The sequence below is a fragment of the Carya illinoinensis genome, chromosome 6 (genome assembly GCF_018687715.1).
Source record: "Carya illinoinensis cultivar Pawnee chromosome 6, C.illinoinensisPawnee_v1, whole genome shotgun sequence".
Taxonomy (NCBI): Eukaryota; Viridiplantae; Streptophyta; class Magnoliopsida; order Fagales; family Juglandaceae; genus Carya; species Carya illinoinensis.
In genome coordinates this window covers 35,041,462-35,054,222 of record NC_056757.1, presented here as the reverse complement: position 1 = coordinate 35,054,222, position 12,761 = coordinate 35,041,462, and the positions used below count along the sequence as shown (strand labels likewise).

At 32.9% G+C, this 12,761-nt stretch overlaps 1 pseudogene; it reads right to left on the bottom strand.

Moving 5' to 3' along the window:
• Window positions 1-8,546: 8,546 nt before the first annotated feature.
• LOC122312989 lies at window positions 8,547-10,422 on the bottom strand (annotated as a pseudogene).
• Between the last annotated feature and the right edge of the window lie 2,339 nt (window positions 10,423-12,761).

The window sequence follows — 12,761 nt, the reverse complement described above, 5'->3', positions numbered from 1 at the left end:
GGACGTGACTGGTGATTTCTTAACAAAAGCTCATTATTTTGCTCAGCTAATAGAAGATAAGATATAAGTTCAGAATATTTTTTTTTGAACTTTCACTCTCGATACTGCTACTGCAGGAGCACATTCGAGGCATGAAAAGTAGTATATGTCTTCTCTAACAAGTCATCATCAGTGACTTTTTCACCACATAATTTCAATAGCGAGCTAATTTTAAAGAGTGCAGAGTTATACTCACTAACACTCTTGAAGTCTTGCAACCTCAGGTGCATCCAATCATGACGAGCTTTTGGGAGGATTACTGTTTTCTGGTGTTCATATCTCTCCCTTAAATCATTCCACAAAATAAGTGGATCTTTCACCGTTAGATACTCAGTTTTTAATTCTTCATAAAGATGGTGCCGAAAGAAAATCATTGCCTTAGCACGGTCCTGCAGGGACTCTTGATTTCCTTCTTTAATTGTATTTCTCAGGTTCATCGCTTCCAGATGGATCTCAGCATCAAAGATCCAAGATAAATAATTTTTTCCAGAAATGTCAAGAGCAACGAATTCTAATTTTGTAAGATTTGACATTTTTTACATATATAAATCAGGAATATAAAAATATATTGAAAAACTTACTTGAAGTAGAGGACTACTAGCTTCAAAATCGTCAGAACTTTCGTGCTGATAACGTGTTATGAAACTATCGAAAAATAAAAAGAGAGATAGATTTATTATAAAACTTTCTAAAAGGAGAGAGAGAGATAGAACTCAGATAAGTTATGAAACTTATGAATTTCTTAAAGAATTCAACGATATATATAGGCGTACAAAGGGAACTATGCTAGCTTACTATGCAGTACTATGCTGACACTATGCATATGTCGGCCATTCACTATGCTAGTTACTATGCAGTACTATGCTGGTACTATACATTGTGCTAGGTCGACCATTTACTATGCGAATTACTATGCTGGCACTATGCACTGTATTATATCGGCTATTTACTATGTCAGTTACTATGCAGTACTATGCTGGCACTATGCTGGCACTATGCTAGTATTATGCACTTGACGACTAGATAAATGTGGTCATACAATTCAAGATAGTTTATAACATTTATTTATTTTTACTAATTTATAATTTTAGAACAAGTGGAAATTTGAACCATACCGTACTTTGCCACTGTGTTTCTTTCTAATAATAAATTTTCTTGACTGTACTTCCCAATAGTAGTATAGATCGAGAATTAACACTAAATTAATGGCGAGCCTGCCTGACGGCTGATGAAGTTGCCTAGCTTGTTATTTTTCTAGCAGACATGTTTGCAATACTTTTTCTAGAATCAAAGACGCATGCACGAGTGGGTTTTCTGATGAATAAGCGTTATTTTTCCAAGGATAAAAGTTTTCAATCAAGCAGAGATGAGATTGGAACAATCAAGCAAAGTTTTCAATCAATCAAGCAGCGTTATTTTTCCCTGAAGGCGCAAATTCTCAGACAACATCTACAGTACATATTTTGAGGCTGCTGTCTCCCCAAATTACTTCACAATCACATACATTTTGGGCCGGTAGAAAAAACTAACTTCAATTCCATTTTGAATACTCAAATGCTTTCCACCGTCTGAGCAGACGTCGTCAAGTTGTTCATCACAGTTCAACTTCCTCGATCTCTAGTTTCAAACTTTTAAGGTTGGTCTGCAATTGCAGATTCAATCTTTATCTTTTATCTTGATGGTAAATGAAAATTTGAGCAAAATATCATGCTGAAGATGTAGATGAAGGTAATTAGGCAAAATGCCATCAGCAGTGAATACATAGCTCTAAGAGATCATTATTCCATGCGACTGGTTGGTGGTGCTGATGACTATAAGGGGGGTGGCCCAAACTTGGTCGCGCCAATTATTACAAAAATATAGTCTCCCAACCAAACATTATTTTTTTCAGTGTACTGATAAAATTAATGTATACTTCGAACCTAGGAGTCTAGGACAGCAGTACAACTTCAGCCTTACCCTGCACAGGTGAACAAGGGTGGGGGACACTGAATGCATGGGTCAGTATCCAAAGAACTATTGTGATAAATATGTATATCTCTAAGTCAATGTTGGACCTAAGAAAGGAAAAACATACAATTTTTATGTCATTGATGATGTGTTTGGGTGCTGCAGGTACTCAACTGTTTTAATCATTTTAGCTGTACAGCATGCAGTATATTAAGAAGTACTATAATATAATTATATAGTAGCCATTGAGTCATTATCTTGGCTCGGAAGGAGGACACTGTGTTTAAGTCATGAAGGACAACGAAAGTGACCCAGTTGATAATTTATGGAAGTGATTCACAGGACTTTCAATTAAAAATCAGAGTCAAAGATATGGTTGCGGCAGCATTAACTTTTTAATTATTTGGTACATTGGTTCGTAGGAGGTCATGAAGGATGTACAGTTGTCCTACGCAACTTGAAAAGAGCAGAGAAAAAGACAAAGGATGATCGAGAATCTGCCATTGAAAGAAATTATTACAGCTTTGAATTTTTAACACAAGTTACCATTTTACACTAGAAGGAATTTCTATTCACCTCTACTTTTACAGATTCAGAGCATATCAGATAATTGATCTTGTCTCTTACCTCTTATTTTCTTGATATCATTATCAATGACCAACATCTTCATTCGGTTTTAAACGCCTAGTTTGGTTTGGGAAAATTTCTAATATCAACTGCGTTTAATTATTTATTCACATTCTGCCCTGCTGGGTACGTTCCTAACCTTCCTCTTCTTGGCGATATGCTGCTAGATTTTGTCTTCAAGCATTCAACTGCCAGGCGTGAGACCCTGCCCTGTGCCAAAACTAAACATGCAAACTCGGCATCAGAAACGCGTGACAAAGTTGTGAGATCTGCCTCACTAACATCCGTGACATCCAAAATTGACTTCTGGTTTGATGCGTGGCAATACCAATATTCAATAGTTCTTGAAAACAACCACAACCAAAAACACATCGTCAAAGCAGGTTTTCTGGAATACATGTGAAACTTTTGAAGCTGATGAGTTATTTTTCAATACCAAGAATGCTGACTAAACTTCAAGGATTTGAAAATCACGAGTGGCGGATTGGAATTTGAGGTGTTCGTATTAATTTTTTCTTGCACGTCAAACGTTACGCACTCTCGCGTGAATCCATAGATTAAGGATAAACCCTTCTTGTTCATCAATCTCTGGACTTTTCTTTTAATGGTACCATGTTAATCTTTCATTTGAAGGAACCAAGCATAAGCAAATCGGCGAACAGCACTGTTACGGCCTAAGAAATTGGAAGGCAGGTGAGGTGTAATATTGTTTGTTTACCTAAACCTATACTATCTCATCTCATCTTTTCAAATTTTTCAAATTTCTATATAAAATATAATAAATAATTCAATTTTTTTAAAATTTAAAATAAAATTAATATTAAAAATTATATTATAATAATATTTTATTTAACTTTCAATAAAACATATATTCTAATCTCATCTTAATTATGTAGCTAAACAAGGCTGTCTCCAAACTTTACACACATCTGATAGGCCGACTACGTACTGCTTGGGCTGAACCTCTTGGGATCCAGGTCAGCACCATTTGGTCCATCTCAAGTGTTGATAAGGTCGCTCGCCTCCAATCCAGTCCAAGCCCAGCCCGCCTCAGCCCAGACCTTTATTATGAGATTGGATTTTTAAATCCAAATCGATTGACAAAATGCCATAAAACAAAACAAAACAGTTAATGAAAACATCGAAACCCATCAGCAATGTCAGAAAATAGGCAGCCAAAGCCCAGATCCCAGCATTCTCAACAACATTCTCCAACTAAATACTCTCGCTAGCTTGATCATGAGAAAGACTAGGTTTAAAATAAAAGACGGATAGGTCTATAAAAGAAATCTTATAAAACTAAATTTATAATTAAATGTGTCTTCATGTAATTGTTAAGACAATTATAAATAATTAAATATACCGCTTCTATCATCTTACTTTCGAGAGAATTGATGATGTCACATGGTATCATAATAGAGATACCGAGTTTAAACTTTAACTCTACACTTTATCTATTTAATTAAATATTTCACATGTTTAGACTCTATTATTGGATGGAAGTATGAACCATATTAATTGAATGTTAAAACAAATATAAATTACCATGATTTTCTTTAGAAATGCATAATGAGTAACATGCAAGAAGGCAACCAGATAAAACCAAAAGGTAATTCAGTGGCTGATTTTCTTGCTAAGAGTGGAGCTGGGGGTTTGAATCTGGATTGGACAAGTGATGATAGTCTACCTAGTAACTTAAAAGGCCTCGTTCGCATGGACAAAATTGGTATCCCTTATATACAGATCTCGTAGTGCCTTTCCTGGTAAGATGCATGTGGTTTTTGTTTTAATCATTTCTTAATATGCATGTAGTTTCTCTGTCTCTATAAATATATACATATATATAAAGAAAAAAAAAAGGTAAGTTTATTATTATAAACTTGAGAGTGGCTTCTTTGTCTGGATTTAAACATTTCCGGCTAGGAGAACATCGGCAATCAATTTGTCCAGGTTCTGATGAGAAGAACCGCCAGGTTTGACAGCCTCTTCTGCCTTTGTCTTCCACTCCATTACCTTCTTCTTCATTTCTTTACCCTTATCACCCTCCATCAATTCCCTCGATCACCAGTTTCTCAACCTCGTCCCGCTTAACGTTGTTATCTATCTCCATCCCAATGCCCCATTCAGTGCAGCAACACCTGCAAACTTGAGAAACATTCTATATATTTTTTGGCCGGTTAATGTTTAACTAAAGACAGCAACCACCGGTAATGAAACAAATAAATACTAAGCGAAGGGTGGTGAATCCCGGGGGCATCTTGGGTTCTCGATGCCAACCAAACAGTAAAATATATACATTCTCAACATCATTATCTGATTCTCACCAAATATTGTAATAAAAAAAAAAAAAGGCCATCGGAGTAAAATGCATCCAAACTTTGTCGATCTTTCCGACAGATATACAGGATCACATATACACTTTGATATACAGGATCGTACGTACCCGGCCATGCATGCAGGAGTGCCGATCGATCATGATCATCACGCAGTACTGTATATATATATGATGAGATCAGAGAGTACCGAATGTACGCGTACGCACTCAGCATGCATGTGAGCAACCCACCTAGCTAGCTTGTTTAATTTGCTAATTAATTAATTTGAATGCCAAATCTAAAATGGATGCATCTGTCTGTCCGTAGTTTGTGTTTTTTTCCGTTTGCGTGTAAGCAATTTCTCCATCTGCTGTCTTACAACCAAGTGCCTTCGCCTTGATTATAAGCATGATTTCTAGCGTCCTATTTGAGAGGATCGGAGCATTAATAATGAATTAATTTTCCGGTTTATTTGGTCTCTGGCCTGATCTACGACATTCATATAATATATATATATCTATATATTTCGAATCAATTGTCCCAAAATATATAGCCTCAATATACAATTGAAGAAATTTCCTAAAAAATTGCTTCGTTAATGCACAATCTTGATTTACAATATTTAATTATTTCTTTACATTTTTTAGAAAAAAAAAAAACATAAATATATAATTGTCTAGAACCATGCTACATGCAGAGAAATTTTTTTTTTTTAAAAAAAAATCTAGATATCTAAAATTAAGAATTTCAAAAACAAAAAACCAATTAACATATTTCCATAAGTAAAGTGAAAACAAAAACAAACTACAGAGCTAGCTAGGTTCCCCTTTTCAAGATAAGAGCATTAGTATTGGTTTCATCAAAAGCAAATGCATCTTCAAATTTTGATGAATTTACTTAAAATGAACTTGCATTAGATTCAGAAAATGGGTCTTTGAGACAATTTGAGTTAGAGTATTTGTTGTTCTTCATTCAAATTTGAAAATCTACTATTCCACCTTCAAATTAATATTTTATTATAATTTTAATAGGTAATGGTTTTATTTTATTTTATTCTAAATTAGTTGGGAATCAATTATTTAAGTACCAAATTAAATTATTAATGTACATATGGTTAGTGTAATTACAAAATATGAAAAAAGAAAATTAAAAATAAGATGGAGAGCCATATGTTTGATTTATTTTTTATTTGTTAATATTTGTCAAAATTTTACTACAAATAAATTTTAAAGATGCTTGTTTTTGCTATATTATTTATGTGTTGATATATAAATATATTATTTATTATAATAGTCAAAAACAAAAATATATTAATATCCTCCACACTGGCACTTGCAAAAATATAAAAAAAAAAAAAAAAAAAAAAATTTGTCCTCCACACTGGCACTTGCAATAACTTTACTCTCTTCTGTGCTCTACACATTGCATCAACTATAATTGTTTCAACATAAAAAAAAAAAAAAAAAAAAAAAAAAAAAAAAAAAAAGAAAAAAAAAAGAAAGAAAAAAAAAAAAGTATTTATTTAACCATCAGACACGCTAATAATAATAAAAAAAAATCCTTCTATTTATCCATTAAACATACTAACTACTATCAAATAAATCTATATATTTTTTTAATACTTATAATTAATAATAAATTTTATACAAACACATAAATAACATAGCAAATGGCAGGACAGAGAAGAAAAAAAATAGAAGGACATTCCCAACATGGTTGGATCTTGCTTGCCAACATACAATGCTGGCCAGTAAAGTCTTAAAGGAAATGTCCTGTTACTTTGTAACGGGAGGCAAGCCCGATTCACATAATAATATTATTAAAAAAATAATATTATATTATTATTTTGATAAATTTAATGATTAATTCAATATAAAATTATAGATAAAAAAATTTTAAATTTATGAAAAATTTATACGTTTCATCAAATTTTAAAAATAAAATATTTGATAAATTCAATAATAATGCTCTTTTAATTGCTTTGAAAAATTAAAAAAAGCTCACTTAGCATCTTGAGAATCAATCCACGTACGAAGCAGATTTGGCCTGTTGATATCAGCATTTTTTAATAAAAAAACACAAAGAAAAGAAGAAAGCACTGCCCACATCTATTCTCGAACTCCCCTTCATCTCCCCCAAAATCTAATCTTTCTTTTCTTTTCTTTAACTTCTTTTTTATCAATTCACTGAGATTTTTATTTTTATTTTTTGGGTACTTTTGCATTGACTCAAAAAGAAAGTTGACCACACCCAAAAATGTTAATCGAGAAAAACAAAGAGAATAGTTCAAGGGTGGGGCTACGCCCACAGTAGAGGTGTCCAGTTGTGTTAATTGGTTGTGTTCATATCGTGTCAAAATATATATATTATACTATATAGTTCAACCTTAACCTGACTCGTTAAGCCTATCGTGTCAAAATTTCAAACCCTAATACGACCCATTAACATAATGGGTCGTGTCGTGTCAACCAGTTTGACTCATTAGTAAATATTACGAAATAGGTAAACACGACACAATACGACCCGTTTCAAACTATTTATGTAAATTGATTGAATAGGTCCGAATTAACCAGTTTGATCTGATTAAATTTAATATAATTTCATACAAATTTTAAAATTACAATATTTATAAAAATTATAAAGCTACTTACAAGTCTAAAATTACAATTCAAATAATAAAAATATCAAATTGAAATTCTAATTATTTTACTTTAAGTGTAAGGGTATAATTGTAACTTTAACTTTCTTAACGTGTGATAACGGGTCAACACGTTATCAACCCGTTAAGTAATTGTGTCTTAATGGGTCAACCCGTTTTGACCAAGATCCGTTAAGACTAAACCCTAATCCGCTATTATCGTGTCGTATTCGTGTTGGGTTAACGAGTTGTGTAACATATTACCACCCCTAGCCCACAGCTCGGGACTCGCACTAATGCATTTTGTATTTTTTTTTCTTTGCTCTTTTTTATACGATTTTTTTAACATTTTTAAATATTATTAAAAAATACTTATTTAATTATAAAGTAAAAAAATATTGAAAAAAAAAATTTCCAACGTGAGATCCAGCAGGAAGCATAGCTTTTTCCATAGTTAAATAAGTAACACTGCTGACTTTTTACTGATTATATTTTAAAGTCGGCAAATACAGTCGGCGTGCAGTCGGCTGTAGAGAATGAATAAAAAAAAATTATAAATTTTTTTTTTTATATTCAGGGGGAACTACATGAATAAAAAAAAGTTATAAAAATAATTTTTTTTTTTTTATGTAGGTCTCGTATTAATTCAGTTTTTTACAGCCGACTGCACGCCGACTGTATCTGCCGACTGCAAAAAGTATTTCTCTATTTTAAATTTGTTTTTCTTAAAGAGTACGATATCCAAATTCTATTTAATGCCTTCATGCGTGACGGAAGAAAATCACGGTTGTAACTGGAAACACAAAATTACAGGCCGGTAATCCTAAAATTCAAAAACCAGATATCAAAATGAAATATAAATACACAATTAAAAAAAAAAGAAAAAAAAAAAAAACAGAAAAGCCATAAACAAGAAAAATATTATAAAGACCAGATTAATTGTTCTGATCTTGATCATCATAACGATGTCAATGATCTAGATCAGAATCTTGTTGATTAATAAATCAAAATCATATATAGCACAACAGCTAGCTAGGTACTTAATTGATTGTAAACTTGAATTAATATTTGCCAGCTTCTTCTTCCCTAGCTCTGCTTAATTTACTTGTTTCCTGCAGTTAGGAGTACGTCGGCAATCAAGCTTTCCAAATTCTGGTAAGAAGAACCACCAGATTTTGCAGCCTCTTCCGCCATTGTCTTCCACTCCTTTACCTTCTTCTTCATCGCTTTACCCTTATCACCCTCCATTAACTCCCTCACTTGCTTCTCAACTTCGTTCCGCTTAACGTTGTTATCTATCTCCATCCCAATGCCCCATTCAGTGCAGCAGTACCTGCAATTCGTCTGCTGCTCGGCAAAGAAGGGCCAGGAGATCATTGGCACTCCACCGCACACGCTTTCAAGCGTGGAATTCCACCCGCTATGCGTTAGAAACCCAGCTATTGATGGGTGCTTCAGGATTTGTTCTTGAGCGCACCAACTTGCTAGCATGCCTCGATCTTTAGTTTCGGTAACAAATTCAGAAGGCAAAATGGCCGAGTCTCCCACTACAAGATCAGGCCTTATAATCCACAAGAAGGGTTTTCCACTGTTGGCGAGTCCCCAAGCAAACTCGACAAGTTGTTGAGGCGTCATCACAGTGATGCTGCCAAAATTTACGAACACCACGGAGTTGGGTTCTTTTGTATTTAGCCATTCAACACACCCGGGCTGTTCTTTCCACAGATTTGAACCTAATGATTTCAATATGTCATTTTTAATCTGATCGGTAAGTAACAGAAGTGGACCGATGGTGTATATACGAGGAAGCAAAGACGAGAGAGCAACCAAAACATCCTTCTCAAATGGGTCGAACGTGTTCAAAATCACAGCTGAAGCTCTTGGAGTTCTCTTCGTTTCCCGGATGAGGAAGTTGACCATGATATCGTTCTCATCCGTAGTTCTAATGAAACTCGGAAGATCCCTCAGCCGCATGTTTTTCATTCCAGGAATCCAATCGATTGCCGTTTCTAAATACCCACTCGTTAGATCGCTTGCATCTGTGAATCACATCCATCGAAGTAAGTGACAATATTCTTTGTTAAGGTTGACACATAGTAATGAATCCATATAGGAAACACTTGCCTTAAAAAGTTAAATCTGATCAATGGTAATATTAAGGTTGATCGAGGCTCTATGTATGTACCTTTGAGCGGTGTTAAACCTCGTTCAACTAGATGACGACAATGCATATAACTCAACAAGCCGCAGGCGCTAGGTGTCCAGAAAAGTATGTTTGGAATTCCAAACTTTTCAGCAGCATCAAGGGTGAAGCTCATGCAGCCATCAGACACAATACGGGTGACCGGCGGCACGTTGGAAGAGGTCGTATCGTTGAGTTTGGAGAGGAGGCTGCAGAGAGGGATGAGGCAATTCTTGGAGGTGGAATCGCAAAGGGAAGGGACATCTTGGCTAACATCGGCATCGGAAAAGGAAGGCCGTCGGGGATGGTCTCAAAGCGGAAGCCCGGGAAGCCGTCAAGGGCATTGGGGCCTCTGGACCTGAGCAAGCGTTTGTGGTTGTACTCGGTATTCACAAAAGTTATGAGAAAGCCTTTGTGATGGAGGAGTTTGGCGAGCTTGAGCATTGGGTTGATGTGGCCCTGAAGTGGGTATGGAACACAGAGAACATGACCTCTAAAATCTGCAGAACTAGAACCCATATCTCTGTGAATCCCTCCCTGACAAACACACTCAGCTCAGGCACACGATCAGATGGGGAATGCTTGGAGGAAGTTGCATCTCTTCAGCCTTTTTATAGCCATACTGTCCGAACATAACTGAGCCTTTTCCTCATGGACGATGCTACAGCCACCGCTAGTGGCTCCCGCACCGCTAGGCTTAAAAAAATATCTTCTTCTTCTTCTTTTTTTTTTTTTTAATACTTTTAAATATTTAAAAAAATATATAAAAAAATTATAATAATATTAAATAATTTTTTTAATCATTAATTAAAAAAAAAAAAAAGAGAGAAAGAAAAAAAGCCAACGATGGCCAAAGCATTTTCCTTTCCGGACGGTGCTAGAGTCATCGACTCCCAGCCGCTAAGTAAAAAAATTTTTTTTTTTCAAGTTATTTTTTAATACTTTTAAATATTTTAAAAATATATATAAAATTTATAATAATATTAAACCATTTTTTCTGAATCATTAAAAAAAAAAAAGAGAAAGCCAGCGGTGGCCAAAGCATTTTCCTCAATAATATTACCCCGATCACTACTCTAAACTGACAATATTTAATAAACTTACTTGCAAATCTCAAAAAAAGGTCAAAAACTTAAGCATTCTATAACTACATATAACATTATTTTTTATTTAAACTTATAATTAATTTACATAACTGTTATATATTTATTTAAAGAGAAACACGGTAGAAAAAAAAGAGTGGTAGATGCATCATTACTCAAATCTTTTGTATCCGACTGATAATAAATTACTCAAATCTTCGACTTATTATTATTATTAAAAAATATATTTTAACCATAACTTGTTTTAAAATTGGACTTATCTTTTATTCATTAAAAACTAAGGAGAACTGTTAGACATTAATACAACATTGGCTCAATATATTCCCTGTAATTAGTTTTAATTGATTTACCTACTTTATGTACGTGTAGCGTTTAGTACTCCAATTTATCCGAATTGGCTTAGAATCCCACATGAGAATTTAATTCCTGAACTGTACAGTCTCATCTCTGTATAAGAAATTCTGCAAAGTACCTAACATGGGAAAGTAAATAATTAATTAGAGAATAAATAAGACACCACTAAATTTATGTAATTGGTGGCCATAATTAAAAGTCGATTATGGAATAAAAATACATACAGATCATCAGGAAGATATTAATTGAATTGGGTTTGGTTTTGGATTTTTATATTTTTTTAAGAAAAAGTATTAAAAAGTGTTCAAATATATATATATATATATATATATATATATATATATATATATAAATACATCAAAATAAGTAGCGATAGCTCCCACTACCCATGGTGACTATAGCATTGTCTATTTTATATTTGTTTCACATTTTTAATGCTTATTTGATTAGATAAATATGAAAAGAAAATATTATTTATAAATGAGTAATGCTACAGTCATTATTGCCTATTTTTTTATATATTTTATTAATGTAATTGGTTGTATTATTTTTTTAATACGCAATTAATTATATCAATAAACTGTATAAAAGAGTATGTAAAAATAACTACACATAAAATTTTTAAATATAAAATAATTATTTTAAATACATAAAGATAAACTATATATCAATACTCTTAATAAATTATTTATTATTATTTTATTTCTATTCACATATAAGATGGCGTTTTTAACGTCCGCACATACCTGTTAATGTCTTCCTTTCCCAATACAAATTTTGTAAAATGTTGAAGAAATCTGATGCCCTATACGGACCTTCTCTTTTGTCCTCATTAATGTGTTGATTCATTAAGCCCCATTTAGTTATATAATTAAAATGAGATAAGATGTGGTATTTTGTTAAAAATTAAATTAAATATTGTTATAATATATTTTTTTAATATTAATTTTGTTTTAAAATTTTAAAAAAATTATATTATTTATTATATTTTATGTAAAAATTTAAAAAAAAATTATAATAAATATATAAAATGATATGAATAAGATAGTTTGATTTATGTAACGAAACTAGCCCTAAATCTATTGGATTTGAAATTAAGTTAATTAAGAATTCGATTATTCGTGGATTGTATATATATCCTCATTTCAAATTATGGTTGTATAAAAGATTGTATATATATCATTTCTCGGAAGGAGGACACTGTGTTTAAGTCTTGAAGGACAATAAAAGTGACCCAGTTGATAGTTTATGGAAGTGATTCACAGGACTATCTTTCAATTAAAAATCAGAGTGAAAGATATGGTTGTGGCAGCATTATCTTTTTAATTATTTGGTACATTGGTTCGTAGGAGGTAATGAAGGATGTACAGTTGTCATACGCAACTTGAAAAGAGCAGAGAAAAAGACGAAGGATGATCGAGAATCTGCCATTGAAAGAAACTATTACAGCTTTGAATTTTTAACACGAGTGACCATTTTACACTAGAAGGAATTTCTATTCACCTCTATCTACTTTTACAGATTCAGAGCATATCAGATAATTGATCTTGTCT